Raw genomic sequence first — 16728 nt, 5'->3', positions numbered from 1 at the left:
GGCTTGAACTCAGGGCCTGGCCTCTGTTCCTTTTTCATTCAAGGTTATCACTATACCACTTGAGCCACAGCTCCACATTCAGCTTTTTGGTGATGAATTGGAGATAAGAGTCTCCCAGACAGGGCTGGGAATATGGCCTAGTGGCAAGAGTGCTTGCCTCATATACATGAAGCCCTGGGTTCAATTCCCAGCACCACATATATAGAAAATGGCCAGAAGTTGTGCTGTGGCTAGCCTTAAACAAAAAGAAGCCCGGGACAGTCCTCTGGCCCTGAGTCCATCCCCAGGACTGGCAAAAAAAAAAAAAAGTCTCACAGACTTTTCTGCCTAGACTAACACAGAACCATGATGCTCAGGTCTCAGCCTCCTGAGAGGGTAGTGTTTACAGACATGAACCACCAGCATCCAACCTGATTTGAGTTTTTAGAGGCACTCCCTGGTTGCTTGTCCCTCTCTTACAAAGAACTGGGCATGTTAGCATGTTAGCTCCACATCCTGAAGCACTTCCTGTCTTCACAAGCAGTGTCCCACACAGCCACATGGGAAGAAGTGCTCAAACCACCAAGGCCATTACCTGCTAATAGGAAAAGCTTGTATTCTTTCACCATATGTGCTTTTAAGAAATGACAAGGTGAGCACAGTGTGAAAGCAGGAGTTAACCATCTACTCAAACAGCTGAAGAACAAATAAGCAAGTATAAAGAGTGGTGAACATGAAGACTGGGTCTCACACGCTGACACCCAATGTTTCAGGAATTCACTGTGTTCCCCTAAGTGATTCTGATATTCTAGAAAGAGTTGAAAAATTACCCCCTGCTGAATACAATGAGCTAGGGAAAAGTTTAGCTTAGATTCTAAGAACATTTGGCTATGATGGTTTGTTAAGTCTGCCTAGAGTTCCTCTTAGAAGCAGTATCTTACAAAATGTCAGTCCCCCTCTGAAGATAAAAGAAAACTGTCACCCAGTCTGGAAATGTGCTTAGAAATAATTCTACTGCTCTATGATAGTAAGAAAAGCATCCTTCTAATATTTCATGGTGATGAGGATTTCGCTCCTATTAGGAAACATTTGATATGTATACAATAAACTCAAGAACTAGGCTCTGGCTTGAGTGCTACAATCAACTGATTGTGTTTAAAGTTTGACAAAGTCCTTCCATTTTGAAGCTTACTCTAATTTCTGAAGGAAGGAACGTGGATGACTTTATTTGGGGTCCTTTTAAGCTCTTCTACTTGATGATCCCTGTACCATCGTCCTGATTTCCTAATGGCCAACATTTGTAGGGATAAGAGCAGTAGCATCTGATCCACCTAGTTGATGGAACCACCCAGAGATCATCCTATCCCTTCAGCTTCCTGTAGCACCATTTCCTTACCAGTTGAAGCAGCCCTCTCTACAGTGAGAACACGACTTAAGGGGATTTATCTTCCTCACTATATGTTTTGTGTGTGTGTGTGTGTGTGTGTGTGTGTGTCACACTTTGTGCATGATGGATAAGCTCTGAACTACATCCACAGTCACTCATCCCCAGTCACCCCAGTAGAGCTGTAGTCATTAAATTTTACTTGATTTTCCTATGAGTCTTTTATCACTCTATCCTCATAATAATTCTGTGAAACAGAATTCTGCAAGAAACCGAACATTAAAGATACTAAGTGATCTGGTAGAGACGGACAGATAGAAAGTACCAAATTTAAACTCAGGCTGACAAGAAAACCCATATAGGAATTTAGCTGCCACATCCATACTATTTGTCTTATGTTTGACAGACATTGTTTGATGATAAACTAGTGGATTTTTCTTGAGGCAAGGTCTCATCATGTAGTCCTGGTTGGTCTCCTGATCCTCCTGCCTCTATACAATATTTGAATAAATAACGATTTCATACTAATTTGTCTTCACTATTTACTCACTGTACTTTGGAAACTCCATACAGCCCTGCTAACCAGAAGTCTTACCCACTCTACTTAGACTTGATACAGAATTGCTTTTAAAACCAGTCCCAGTAATGAGAGTTTAAATCATATAAAGGCTTAGGTCTTTTAACTACATAAATGTCCCTTTATGGTCATTATACAATTAGCCATTTTATTGGCACTCCACCAAAGGGATGGGATGGAAATGACACAAGGGAACCACTTGCCGGAGCTCTTTCAAGCCATGGAAGTTCTGTAGGCAATACCTTCCTCCCCAATGAATTCCAATCCTAGCTGTAGAGGAGGATGTCTAGTTTAGAACAAAAATCCCATGTATTATATATGATTATATAAGATGAGGCTAAGCAAAATAAACTCCAAGAGATGGAAACAGGAGGATTTTATCATTGTTGTGGGTTTTACATACACCAGGTGGTTACTATATATGATTTTGGTACACTGGACATTGTATATATGCTTATCTGAACTAGGTAAGGGAAAGAAAGATAAGGGAGGGGAAGCTACTAGAGCTGATCCAAAACTTTGGCAAAGTTGCAGGATATAAAATAAACCCTCAAAAATCAACGGCCTTTCTCTATGCTAACGAACCGAAGACCGAGGCTGAAATCAGGAAAGCAACTCCTTTTGCAATAGCACCCAAAAACATAAAATACCTAGGAATAACCTTAACCAAAGAAGTGAAAGACCTCTTTGATGAGAACTTTAAAAGCTTGAAAAACGAAATTAAGTCAGAACCAAGGAAATGGAAAAACCTCCCATGCTACTGGATTGGGAGGATTAATATAATCAAAATGGCAATATTGCCAAAGGCTATCTACAAATTCAATGCAATACCCATTAATATCCCAACACCATTTTTTTAATGAAATAGAGGAAGCAATCCAGAAATTCATATGGAACAATAAAAGACCCACAATAGCAAAAACAATCCTAAGCAGAAAGAACAGTGCTGGAGGAATTACAATACCCAACTTCAAGCTGTATTATAAAGCTATAGTAATAAAAACAGCTTGGTATTGGCACCGGAACAGGCCTGAAGACCAATGGAACAGAATTGAAGACCCAGAAATGAACCCACAGAACTATGCCTACTTAATCTTTGATAAAGGAGCTAAAACAATAGCTTGGAAGAAAGATAGCCTCTTTAACAAATGGTGCTGGCAAAACTGGCTCAACACCTGCAACAAACTAAAACTAGATCCTTACATATCACCCTGCACCAAAATCAATTCCAAATGGATTAAAGACCTCGAAATCAAAACAGACACCCTGAAAACACTAAAGGAAGGAGTAGGAGAAACACTTGGGCTCCTTGGCGCAGGACAGAACTTGCTTATCAAAGACCCAGAAAGGCTACAAATCAAAGAAAGGTTGGACAAATGGGACTGCATCAAACTGCAGAGCTTCTGTGGGGCAAAGGACATAGCTCGCAAGATAAATAGAAAGCCCACAGACTGGGAGAAGATCTTTACTGGCCATTCAATGGACAAAGGCCTCATATCTAAAATATATGCAGAACTAAAAATATTACCTTCTTCCAAAACAAAACTGCAAAGAACCAATAGCCCCCTCATTAAGTGGGCTAAAGACTTACAAAGAGACTTCTCTGATGAGGAATTGAGAATGGCCAAGAGACATATGAAAAAATGCTCTACATCACTGGCCATAAAAGAAATGCAAATCAAAACAACATTGAGATTCCATCTCACCCCAGTAAGAATGTCCTATATCAAGAAAACTAACAATAACAATTGTTGGAGGGGATGTGGCCAAAAGGGAACCCTACTTCATTGTTGGTGGTAATGTAAACTGGTTCAGCCACTCTGGCAAGCAGTATGGAGATTCCTCAGAAGGCTAAATATAGAACTCCCCTATGATCAAGCAGCCCCACTTTTGGGTATCTATCCAAAAGACCACAAACAAAATCACAGTAATGCCACCAGCACAACAATGTTCATCGCAGCACAATTTGTCATAGCTAGAATATGGAACCAACCCAGATGCCTCTCAGTAGAAGAATGGATCAGGAAAATGTGGTACATATACACAATAGAATTTTATGCCTCTATCAGAAAGAATGACATTGTCCCATTTGTAAGGAAATGGAAGGACTTGGAAAAAAATTATACTAAGTGAAGTGAGCCAGACCCAAAGAAACATGGACTCTATGGTCTCCCTTATTGGGAATAATTAGTACAGGTTTAGGCAAGTCATAGCATAGCATCACAAGGCCCAATAGCTATACCCTTATGAACACATAAGATGATGCTAAGTGAAATGAACTCCATGTTATGGAGACAATTGTTATATCACAGTTGTAACTACTTTCAACGTCCCATGTGTATCTGTAGCTTCTATTATTGATGATGTTCTTGTATCACCTTCCTGTGGTTGTACCTACACTATCTCTGTAATCTTATCTGAGTATATTGGAAACCGTGTATACTGGTATTGGAACTAGGAGATTGAAAGGGAATGCCAAAATTGAGAGACACAGGGTAAAAAAAGACAAACAACTACGAAAGATAAGGGAGGGGGTAACAAATATGATAAGAAATGTACTCACTACCTTATTATGTAACTGTACCCCCTCTGTACATTACCTTGTCAATAAAATTTAATTTAAAAAAAAAACATACGTGCTTTACCAGCAAGAACTATAGTTTCAGAATTTTAAAATCCATACAGAGATGTGAGGAGGAAAAAAAAGTATTTTCAAATAAAATATTTTTTATAAATCGCATAGAAAAAAAATCCCATGTGTATCAACTCCACTATGAAGAATTGCTGGTTCCTCTTTTTATTTAAATAAAATCTGTTCACCTAGAATCTAAATGAAGTAATAGGCTCCATGTGGCTGAACACAAGAAACCCAGAGTTCTAACTGTATTGTTCATTAAATAATTATCTTCTGCATTTTGTTTTGTTTTGCTTTTGTGTCCATATGGGGACTTGAACACAAGGCCTATATTCTCTGGGTTTGTTTGCTCATGGCTGACATGCTACTATTTGAGCATGCTTCCAATCCAAAATTTTTGCTGGTTAATTGGAGAGAAGATTCTCAAGGACTTTTCTTCCCAGGCTGTTTCAAACAATGATCTGCTAGGTCTCAGCCTCTTGAGTAGCTGAGATTACAGGCATGAGCCACTGACACTAATCTTACAGATGGGTTTTGACTGAAATTGACTGTCAAGATTGTGGTTGGTTCTATTGTTAAGTTTCTAACTGTATTTCATGTAAACACATTTGAATAGTTACATCTAGCTATGGCCCACTATATTGGAAGAGGCAGATACAGAAAAACATCTTTTCATGGCTTTTATTTTTGTGGGTGTGCCAGTCCTGCGGCTTGAACTCAGGACCTAGGAACTGTCCTTCAGTTTTATTTTGTTTTGTTATTGCTCTACCGCTTGAGCCACAGCTCCACTTCCAACTTTTTTGGTGGTTAATTGGAGATAAGAGTCTCATGGACTTTGGGGGCTGGCTTCAAACTGCAATCCTCAGATCTCAGCTTCCTGAGCAGCCGAGATTACAGGTGGGAGCCACTGGTGCCTGGCTTCCTTTCATGTTTTTTCAGCAAAACTATTTAGTACTGAGATGCATATGTGTTTTAAAACTGTATTATACCCAAAAGAACAAAACCAATGCCACAAAAGCCAAGAGGAAATCCCAGCATGTACATTTCCCCCATAGAATGGCTCTTTAAAGCAAAGGAAGATCTGACCAAGACAGAGATGAAAACAGGTAGGCAGCGAAAGACCACTCCCAATGGCAGCTGCTGGCAGATGCCTAGTTGTCTGTAACCACAGAACCAAGAGAGGCTGTCAAGGAGAGAGACATTCCCCCTCAGAGAAATGTCTGTGTGTTTTTAGCCACCTGTCACCCAGAGGGAGGACAGGACAACAGTGTTAAATTGGTGAGATTGTAAAACAGAGAACTTAACTAGCCTACGAGGCCTAAAGTACATTTTAGCTGACAGAACTTCATTCCTGAAATCCAGAGGACAGCTGACACCCACCATCCACCTAGATCACAGACTCAAGACTGAATCTTTTGTGTATTATAAAATAGCATTTTTATTTTGAAAACAAAAAATATACAAAAGCAAGATTATGCTGAGTTGTTCTGTAAATCAAATGTTATGAAAATCACAATGACCCAACACAGAATTCAGAAGCTGGGGGGGCGGGGGAAGCAACATTATAGAAACAGACTATATTGCAAAATGTGAGGAGAAATAAGTCCATCCAACAAAAGAAAGATAGCTACTGAAAGAGCAGAGGTGGGAAAGCTCTGCAAGAAATTCCTAAGCTATGGAAGAAATTCATAAATGGACCCCAGAAAAGACGTCAGAGATAATTTTGAGCTAGAACAAGGTTTTTCTAACTTGATTTCAGGGACATACCTCAAAGACCCTTTGGATTCAATAAGAATGTTTTGTATTTTCAATTTACCAAATATCAAAATAAAGCATTTTTTTCAGTGAGAATTCCCAATTGAAAGTCATATCTCAGGCCCCTGAACTCAATCCCCAGTATAAGAGAGAGAATAAAAGAAAGTCATGTTTAGATTTCTTATGCAAATGTTTCTCAAATGCACGTGTACAAAATCCTTTAGAAGATTCTAAAAGAGTCCAAAGTTTATTCAAATTTAGAGAGAGGTGAGCAAGTAGACCACACACACCATTTGGTTTTTCCTTTATTGGAGGGGTTGAAGCATTTTTCTGACTTTGCCTCAAGCTTGCTAATGAAGAAATGAAACCTCCCTAATCTCAGAAAGCAAGTTAGCCTTATTATTCATAGTCTGCAGGTGGAATGTATTTCTCTGGCACCCACAAAAAGCATGCACACAAAAGGAAAACCTACTACACTGTTGGTGGGAGTGTAAACTTGTTCCACCACTCTGGAAAGCAGTATGGAGGATCCTCAGAAGGCTAAACATAAAGCTCCCTTATGACCTAGCAACCCCACTTTAGGGCATTTACCCAAGGGATCACAAGCAAGACCATACTAAAGCTACCAGCACAACCATGTTCATTGCAGCATTATTTACCATAGCTAAAAAATTGAACCAATCCAGATGTCCCTCAGTAGATGAATGGATCAAGAAATTGTGGTATATATATACAATGGAATTCTATGCTTCTATCAGAAAGAATGACATTGCCCCATTCATAAGTTAATGGAAAGTCCCGGAAAAAAATCATACTAAGTGAAGTGAGCCAGACCCAAAGAAACATAGACTCTCTGGTTTCCCTCACTGATAATAATATATGACTAGGACATCCCTAGCAGATAATCACAATATCTCTGTACATATGCTATGTACATATGGTCACATAAGATAATGCTAAGCAAAATGAACTCCAAGTTACGAAATAAGTGGTTTATCATTGTTGCTGTCATTTTCAATGTACTATGTGAAATTATGCCTTTTCTTTTGTTTTTCTCCCTTATTGTTTTACCCCTGTTGTCACTGTATTTGATTTTGGTACCCTGGCTATTGTATATACATTTATCAGAACTAGGGAAGGGAAAGGGAACATCAAAATGGTGGGACAGGGCCAGGAATGTGGCTATGTGGAAGAGTGCTTGCCTTGCATTCATGAAGTCCTGGGTTTGATTCCTCAGTACCACATAAACAGAAAAGGCCTGAAGTAGTGCTGTGGCTCAAGTAATAGAGTGCTAACCTTGAGCAAAGGCTCAGGGACAGTGCCTAGGCCCTGAGTTCAAGCCCCAGAACTTGACAAAATAATAATAAAATGAATATAAGTCTCTTAAAAATGGGAGACAAAGGGTAAAAGGCAAACCACTGCAACAGCAATACCTACAAGACAATATGCTGTAAACCAACTGTATAACTGGGGACCGGGGGAAGTTGGAGAGGAGAGAAAGTGGAAGGAAGGTAACAAGTTTGTTAAGAAATGTATTCACGGGGCTGGGGATATGGCCTAGTGGCAAGAGAGCTTGCTTCATAAACATGAGGCCCTGGGTTCGATTCCCCAGCACCACATATACAGAAAACGGCCAGAAGTGGCGCTGTGGCTCAAGTGGCAGAGTGCTAGCCTTGAGCAAGAAGAAGCCAGGGACAGTGCTCAGGCCCTGAGTCCAAGGCCCAGGACTGGCCAAAAAAAAAAAAAAAAGAAAAGAAATGTATTCACTGCCCTCTGTACATCACCTTGACAATAAAAATTTTTAAGTCAAGAAAAATAAAACAGGCACATTAGAATCCAAATTTGGTCAGCAAGGCTGAGCATCTTTAAACTGAAAAATCTCATATTCCAAAAATCTGTCACTTCATAAGTGCCAACATGATGCCACAAGTGGAAGATTTCCTCACCTGAGCTCAGGTGACAGGTCACAAGTAAAAAACTGGCAACCTGAAACAGCTGTATAAAATTATCCTCAGGCTGTCGTTTGTATGAACTGTAAGTGAATTTCATGTGTAGACTCAGATCCAACCCAATGTATCTCATAATGTGTATACAAATAGTCCAAAATCCAAAAGAAGCCTGAACTCTGAAACACTTGTGAACTCAAGAACTTTGAATGAGGGCTGCTCAACCTGTGTTATCTAATATGTGTCATATCCCTTATTGGATTTTGATTGTTTTTGTTTTTGCAACAAGGCCTCACTATGTAGCCCTGGCTGCCTTGAACTGACAATCTTCCTGCCTTAGCCATCCCAGTGCTTGGATTACACATGGATGTCACCACACCCAGATCCATTGCCTTTAAAATGTTGCTCTTCTATTGAAAATGAGAACCCTCTGGGATTACTTGTCCTAGCACAGTTTTTTGTTTCCTAATCTATACAATGAAGCAAGTTGACTGGATAATGGATGGCCAAAGTCATGTCTGATCTTAGATCTTTTTGGTTCTAATAATGAATCACAATGACAACTTGTATTTTTTCCCCTGAAGGGCCTCTCAACTGAAAATCATTTTCACTAGGACTTTATTACATGTCTGTTCTTTTCATTGCTACTCTTCACCATTGAGCACCAAAGGCCCGGGAGGCGATGCCTGTGAAGGAAAAATCAGTCAACACTCAGCATCCCACCTATTATCCACCACCTCCTACGAAGTGGGAAATTAAACTATAGAACCGAAACTCCCAGGGCTCCCTGCAAATCACCCACATATAAAAGAAATACTTACTCAGAAGGACATTTTGGTGGGTTTTCTAAAGTTTCAAATGAATGAGACAGCTGTTTCCCTGGATTTTGAGTAAATCAATGGAAACATAACAACTGTCTTTTCCTTACTTTTTTAGTGCTATAAATCATGTTATTTAATGAATGAAATCTCAGTATGTTCATTGATCCATAATAGCAAGAGTAATTTCAATACTTAGTGCATGTGCAGTGGGGGGGGGGGGGGGGAATGGGGGGAGAAGCAGGGTTTACAGCAAAGTGGAAAGCTTGCTGGATGCAGCCACTAAGCGACATTCCCACTTTACAGAAAGATGAACCAAAACTCTGTGTCATTATCTCAGCCTTGATTGGGATGTGACTGCTCTACACTGAAGGACCACACTCTGGGCTCAGAGGGGTCCAGAAGAGTTTCAGCTTGAGACCTGGCTGGGTAGCTAAGGCAGAATATTCTTCAGTGGCCCACTGTTGATGTTCTGTATAAAGCCTGTCTTCAGCCTGACTAGTTTTCTCCATCCTTGAGTCGTGGATGAAGATACTGCATCCTGGGCTGGGGATATAGCCTAGTGGCAAGAGTGCCTGCCTCGGATACACGAGGCCCTAGGTTCGATTCCCCAGCACCACATATACAGAAAACGGCCAGAAGCGGCGCTGTGGCTCAAGTGGCAGAGTGCTAGCCTTGAGCGGGAAGAAGCCAGGGACAGTGCTCAGGCCCTGAGTCCAAGGCCCAGGACTGGCCAAAAAAAAAAAAAAAAAAAAAAAGATACTGCATCCTCATTGGTGGCTCTTCTTGTAAATGTGCAGCTGAGAATTGTAAAAAGAAATGATGAAAAGTGGAATGAGACCAAAGAATGGTTTTGAAGTCTGACATGGATTACATGGTGGTGGTAGTGGTGGTGGTGGTGGTGGTGGTGGTGGTAAGTGTGTGTGTGTGTGTGTGTGTGTGTGTGTGTGTGTGTGTGTGTGTGTGTGTGTTGGGTACCTGTGTATTGCTGACCCTAAGCTCTCTCCTTTCCTTCTATCCTTTCCCACCTATGACTTTTGTATGCAGATCTTTGCTTCTTCTATGAATGTCACTGAGTGCTCTCTCACTCTCTTTCTCTCTCCCCCGCCCCTCACAACTGCCTCATTTCTGCTAGTTATAATATAAAAGTATGGGAATTTCTAAAATGACTCTTACAACAACTAATTCAAGCTTCATTCCCCTCTTATTAATTCAAAAAGGATGTGCATAGGGTATTTCACTGTCCCTTAAAGAATTACATTCTGCTGATGAGATCCTCTGTCCCCACCCCTAAGATCATTGGATCTCTAGCAAAGACTTTCTCCATCCCTCACACCACAGAAAGCAAGAGGAGAGGTAAAAGAAAGCAGGTGAGGCTTTATCCATCATGCAACACATCCAAAGAGAGACATTCCCTCTCCTTCACTCCCCAAATTCATCCTTCCCTTCTCTTTCCCTAAGATTCCTGCCCTTCTCCTACCATGAATACATGCCACATCTCCCAATGTGTACTTTTATAGATTCCTTAACTAACCAAACACACACACACACACACACACACACACACACACACACACACACACACACACAAATCATGATGAGTTCAGCACAGGGCACTACATTACTCTCAAGATTATTCAAGGTTACTTAAACTTTAGCCACTCCCTGAATGGTGGAGCCTGTGCTGTGCTTTTGGTTCTTTTTCCTCCATGAGCTGCCCACTATAATTTTGCCTAAATCTGGGGAGTAGCCCTGATCTGTCTTGGGAGGATATTGGTCCCCAGAAGTGACTGACACTGAACTCTATACCGATTCCTCTTGTGCAGGGTAATGATGCCTCTCTATCTAGGACTCAAGCCCTCCTGACCTTCTCCTGTGGGCTAGGGAAACTCACTGATAGCCCCTGCCCCACCCCAAGGAGATCCAGTATTGCTTGCATCTTTGCCTCCATCTCTTCTATTAAAATAATGACTTCTTCTTCATTTGATATGAAACCAAATGCAAGATGATAATGCAAGATAATAACTGCAAAGCTAGATAATGGCTTATTTTAAATGATTCCCTTTGAAACCATCTTGAATTTCCCATCCTTGCTATAATTTGGTTAATTGCTTAATAATTCTGTTTAAATGTCACCATTTCTGCAAACATCAATTCATTAGATCTACTTTATCTGGTTGGAAAAAAAATCCCTTTGCTGCTCTCCTCTGCCTCTGTCTCCATTTGCATTTTTGCCTAAGCAATATGCTAATGACATAAATAGCATCTCTTCCAAAGGGTGTTGAGCAGGTCAAGGTGTCTCTATGTGTTCTGGAGCCATAGAAATGTAATCCCTGTTCTTGAAACAGCACCTGTGATTGAAAAGATCGAAAATCTGTCTGTGAAAAGCCAGCCTCCCTGCCAGACAAATGAAGCTGTCCTCGCTGGCAGCCCCGAGCCTCTCCTGCAGTGTGGAGCATGCTGCATGATCAAGAAAAGCCCAGACCCAGATTTAAAGAGCCTTCAGTCCAACTGATAGCTACTAAGCTTGGAGAATTCAACTCAGGAGATGAGACAGTATGTTTACACGCAAGAAAATGTCCTGTGCAGAACAGTGTGACCACAGACCTGCACACACACACACACACACACACACACACACACACACACACACACACACACCACACCCAGAGTTTCAGGGAGTTGCGCACTCTGTCTGCAGAGCAATCTGCACCTCCCCTTCCCCCACCAATGGTAGTTATGCAGGCTGCTAAATGGCTTCTCACATGTACCTCGTCATCCTTACCTCCCACTGTCTACCAGACAGAAACTTCCGATGTTTTCCTTCACTTTCCACCTGAAATATTTTTTCTGGCACCCAACTTTTTTTTTTTTTTTTTTGCCAATCCTGGGACTTGAACTCAGGGCCTGAGAACTTCTTTTTGCTCAAGGCTAGCACTCTGCCAACTTGAGCCACAGCACCACTTCTGGCCTTTTCTATATATGTGGTGCTAAGGAATCAAACCTAGGGCTTCATGTATATGAGGCAAGTACTCTACCAATAGGCATATTCCCAGCCCAGCCCAACATTTTTGTTTATGAGTTTTAAAGACAGGGTTTCACTAGGTAGCACAGCTGGCTTCAAACTCTCCATTCTCCAGCCGCCGCCTCCCAAGTGCTGAGACTACAGGTATGTGTACCATCATGCTCAGAATGGGCACCAATTTAAAATAACCAAGTCGCTTCATCCAGATTCCCACATCCCAAATAGAGTCAGCACAGTTGTTCAGTGCCTTTGAGCAACTGGCAAGAAACATGAGGAAAGTTAGAGAAGAGGCCAGATCTTCTCTCCTGAAAACTTCCTCTGGCCAGTGATGCATAAAAAGTGATCAGGGAGCTGGTGGCTCATGCCTGTCACCCTAGCTACTCACAAGGCTGAAAGCCAGAGGTTCAATTTGAAGCCAGCATGGACATAAAAATCCTTAAGATTCCCAAATAATCAACGGAAAAGCAAGCTGGAGGTGTTGCTCCAATGGTAGAGGAACCAGCAAAGAAAGCAAGCTGACCAAGCACAAGGTCCAGTGTTCAAACTCTAGTTCAAACCAAACAAACAAACAAACAAATGAACTAGGTAACAGCCAAAAGAAAGAAGCAACCAAGAAGAAAGATATATAGAAAACAAAACTGATAGACTGTAAATTAAGATAAGGTTCACTGAAGAGGACAGAATTGAGCATCCTTGGATTAGAGAGAAATAACTCATCACTTAGAGACTCATGCAGTGCCATATGTTTTTAAATAAAAACACAAAAAACAAAAACAAAGCCTGTTCCTAGAGACCTACACACACCCCTCCATCCACACTGTGAGGTGAGAGTGGCATTTGCTTAAACGGAAAGGCACTGATTCGGCTCAACTAGAGATGTAGCAAGTGGTCAGCAAAGGCGCATTCACATCTAAGTCATCGTGGGGCATCTCACACACAAGTTCCCCTTAGGCTAAGGTGTCATTCCCACTAAATTCCCCATTCTTCCTGGTTGGACTGCAATACCCAGCCAGGTGAGGTTAAAGCTGACTAGATGGTTCTAGAAAAGAATAGAGGAAAAAAAGACTGTTCTCCTGTGTGAGTAGACAAACCAGTGGTACTCACCCCTCCCCCCCACCATGGCACTGGTGCTTTTTTGTAGAAGTTTTGTGTGAGGCACTGGGAGGGAACAATTGGCAAAGTAGGAAGATAGCAACACTGGAGGATCCTGGCAAAGCCTTGAATTGCTCTGTGCAAACCAAGCTTTAGGTTCTAATTGATGTGCGTGCATACCAGGGATTACTTGTCATTCTTCAGAAGCTACTCTGAATTGCTTTGGGATATCTATAGTTTGAAATGATCCTCTTAAAGAATTCAAGCGAGTCATGGAACTATTGCTCAGCCCATAGGTTTCTAATTGTCTCTATCCCTGAATTGGTGTTCTTATAGAATAACTTACATTCTCTCAGAGTTCTTGGCTTTCTGATCCCGCTGATAGTGCCTGAGGGAGTCAAAGATAGAAGAATTAACAAAACTAGCATTGGTATAATCAGAGTGAATGCTAAGATGGAGCTAAGTAGTGAATAGAACCGTTCCAAGTAATCCATGTGTAGTAGTAATTCATAACGTCATCGCCACAAACCCATAAGGTAAGTGCAATTCTCAAACCTATTTTACAGATAAGAAAAATGGAGGCAGAGAAACAGTGCCCCAGTCACTCTGCCAGCAAGGGACATAATCAAGGTACAAAGCCAGATTGGCGTTGTGAACTGGGCCCTCCATCGCCATGAGGCTTGCAACCCATCCCTCTGCACTCCGTGAATGAAACACCCAAGAATGACAAGGCTTGTTTGGCTTTTTGTTTTGTTTTTTAGACTGTAAGAATAACAAAGTGTGTGCTCCTGACTTATGTTTTACCTTTAACCATTCTGTTTTTCCCTTCTACACTCTCAGATGATGGAAATGCTTAAAGCAAACTAAAGGTAGTATGAGACCACACCATGTAAGTGTGAGCATGGCTCATTGTGGGTTCAGCTGTGTTGTGTGCGCTACTGCCTTCCGATCCCGCATGTTTTGGGGTTTTTGTTTTTCTTTCTCTCTACTCTTCTCTGACTCCTGCTTTCAGCTTTGGGCGCTTGGAGCTTGGGCCCGCATGAACCGTCACTTTAAAGCTGTGTCTTTGTTCCTGATTTTCCTATTTGTGCTTCTCCCCTGCGCACACAATCCCCCCAGCCCAAGGGGAAAGAGTCAGAGCAGCTGCCAGCCCGGCAGCTCTCCCCGGAGAGCTGGGGAGTCCTAGGGAGTGCTTTGGGTTATTGTTCTCTGACAATGAGCCCTCAGATGGTCAGCTCTCAGGATTCTAGGCACGTGCCTGTGCCTTCTCCCTGTGACCTGCGGGCTTCTCTGAGCTGAGCGTTGCCCAGGCTGCTTGTTGCCTTGCCATCCTCCATAGGCATAGCTATTCGAATATAAACACTGTGCACAAAGCTGGGGTAACACGAGCCTTTTCCTTTCTGTGCATATGTCTAGATAGATGATAGACAGACAGACAGACAGACAGATAGATAATGATAGATAGATAGATAGATGTATATTCTGAAAGAGAAAGGATAATGAGCTTCAGGCCAGGTATAGCCTATACTGGTCCTTCATTTTACACACACACACACACACACACATACACACACACACACACACACACACACACAATTCCTGGCAGTGTTAGGACTTGATTCAATACAAATCATATTTTCACTTTGAATGACTTTAATCTGTGGTAAACTATGAGGGAAATTATTTGTACCTAAGCTGTATACCTGGAACATTTGAAATATGATCCTGTCTTGATGTCCAGCCTCCCTACACCTGGCTGTGATTTGAGGGTTGGAAATGCCCTCAGTTCCACTGAAGGTTGGGGTGTGGGTTGAATAAAGGGAATTGGGAGGGGATTTCCCACATTCCTTGTTGTGGATGATTTAAAATCAAAGAGGCCTCACATGATGTGACTGAGATCTGTGCAACCCCCTGCAGTGTTGAGACCCCCCCCCCCACAGCTCACTGTTTGCACACACATGCAATTTCAGAGCTCAAAAGTCATTAGACATGGAGTAACTTGGCCAGAATGGAGAGAGCCTGAATTAAAACTCAGTCTTCTGTTTTATACTGAAACATCTCATGGTATAGTGTCCCAGCCCGTTCTCTTTGAAATACAACCTGCACACAACACCAGGAGGGCCTTCTAGAAATGAAAGGAAGTCAAGGAGTGTACATCTCCAGAAAGGACGCCAAGTCCCATTCCTGTCTCTGTCATGGAAGAACTAGGTGGACTGGAGAAAGTTAGCATGTTTCTCTGGACAGTCCATTCCTTGTTTGTAAAATGAGTTTCCAAACTGCTGGTTTCAAGAAGCACATGGTGCTGAGTTTGCTCATGAACATTGGGATATTTGTCATGTGGTTTTCTCCCAGCCATGTGTATTTTCCACTGTAAGGCTCTGTTAAGTGTTCTGGTTGGGCTGTATAAATGGAGAAAGCCCTGTGAGTCTCTTTTCTCACTAAATATGAAGGGCAAAGAAAAATGAGTCACAGATGAGAATTAAGTCATCTTCCCCTTGCATAGACCCACCAGAACTTAGGTCGCTCTGGGCCTCTGGTTGCAGATATCCTCAGAAAATATACTGCTTTCTTCCGTTTGCATCATCTGGCTGGTAGCTACTTCTCTTCTTCCCCAGATCGCAGCGATTAGAGCTCTGGAATTAGAGACTCATTGGGTGAATAGGTTACATTTTCTCCTTTTCAGTGTTGTTGATAACCAAGCTAATAAGGCCAAGAAGTCTCTGAAGCAGCTAAGAGAATAATTTGGAAGCTCTTAAGGCAGAAATAGAAACCCACACATGTTCATGTTGAGCACAGTTTGAAGATACATCCTTTGTTTACACAGAGTTATGGAAACACAGATAACAACCAAATGTGCGACGCCAGTTCAGCAAAGCTTTCTTTTTTCCATGGCAATTGTATGGTATTTTTTATGATGAACTTTTTTCAGAGGGCAAAGAATCATTCTTGGCTTTGATTTTTTTTTTTTTTTGGTCCATTAGAGTTGACCCCATACATCAAGTTCAAGTCAACATGCAACATGTTCCAAAATATTTCATTAATGCTGCAAAGCTGTTTTGTGGATCTGACACTGGTTTGAAGTTGGGTGTGGGGAGCAGGACAGACTGTGTCGAGATGAATAATATCACAGACATGGATCTTATCATATGTACCAGCGGGTTCTAATGTGGCGAGACAAAATTTAGCACTGCAAAAACTGCGATCTCAGAAAGTATTACCTGGATAGAATTTTAGCTCAAGAATTTTGACCAGGAAGGGCCTTAGAGGCGGATATCTGGTAGGAAATGGCTACATTTGCCTACATCCCAAGAGATTAGTAAGGGCCACAATTGTAATCCTAACTACTTAGGAAGCTGAGATCCAAGAATTGCAATTTGAAGCCAGCCAATAAGGAAAAACTCTTATCTCCAATTCACCAAAAAGCTGGAAGTGGATGGAGTTGTGCCTGAAGTGGTAGAGTTAGCCTTGAGGGGGAAAAAAATGCTAAGGGACAGAACCCAGCCCCTGAGTTCAAACC

Source organism: Perognathus longimembris, chromosome 2, assembly GCF_023159225.1.
Source record: "Perognathus longimembris pacificus isolate PPM17 chromosome 2, ASM2315922v1, whole genome shotgun sequence".
Classification (NCBI taxonomy): domain Eukaryota; kingdom Metazoa; phylum Chordata; class Mammalia; order Rodentia; family Heteromyidae; genus Perognathus; species Perognathus longimembris.
The sequence above is the reverse complement of the archived record's forward strand: the minus strand, read 5'-3'. Positions refer to the sequence as shown.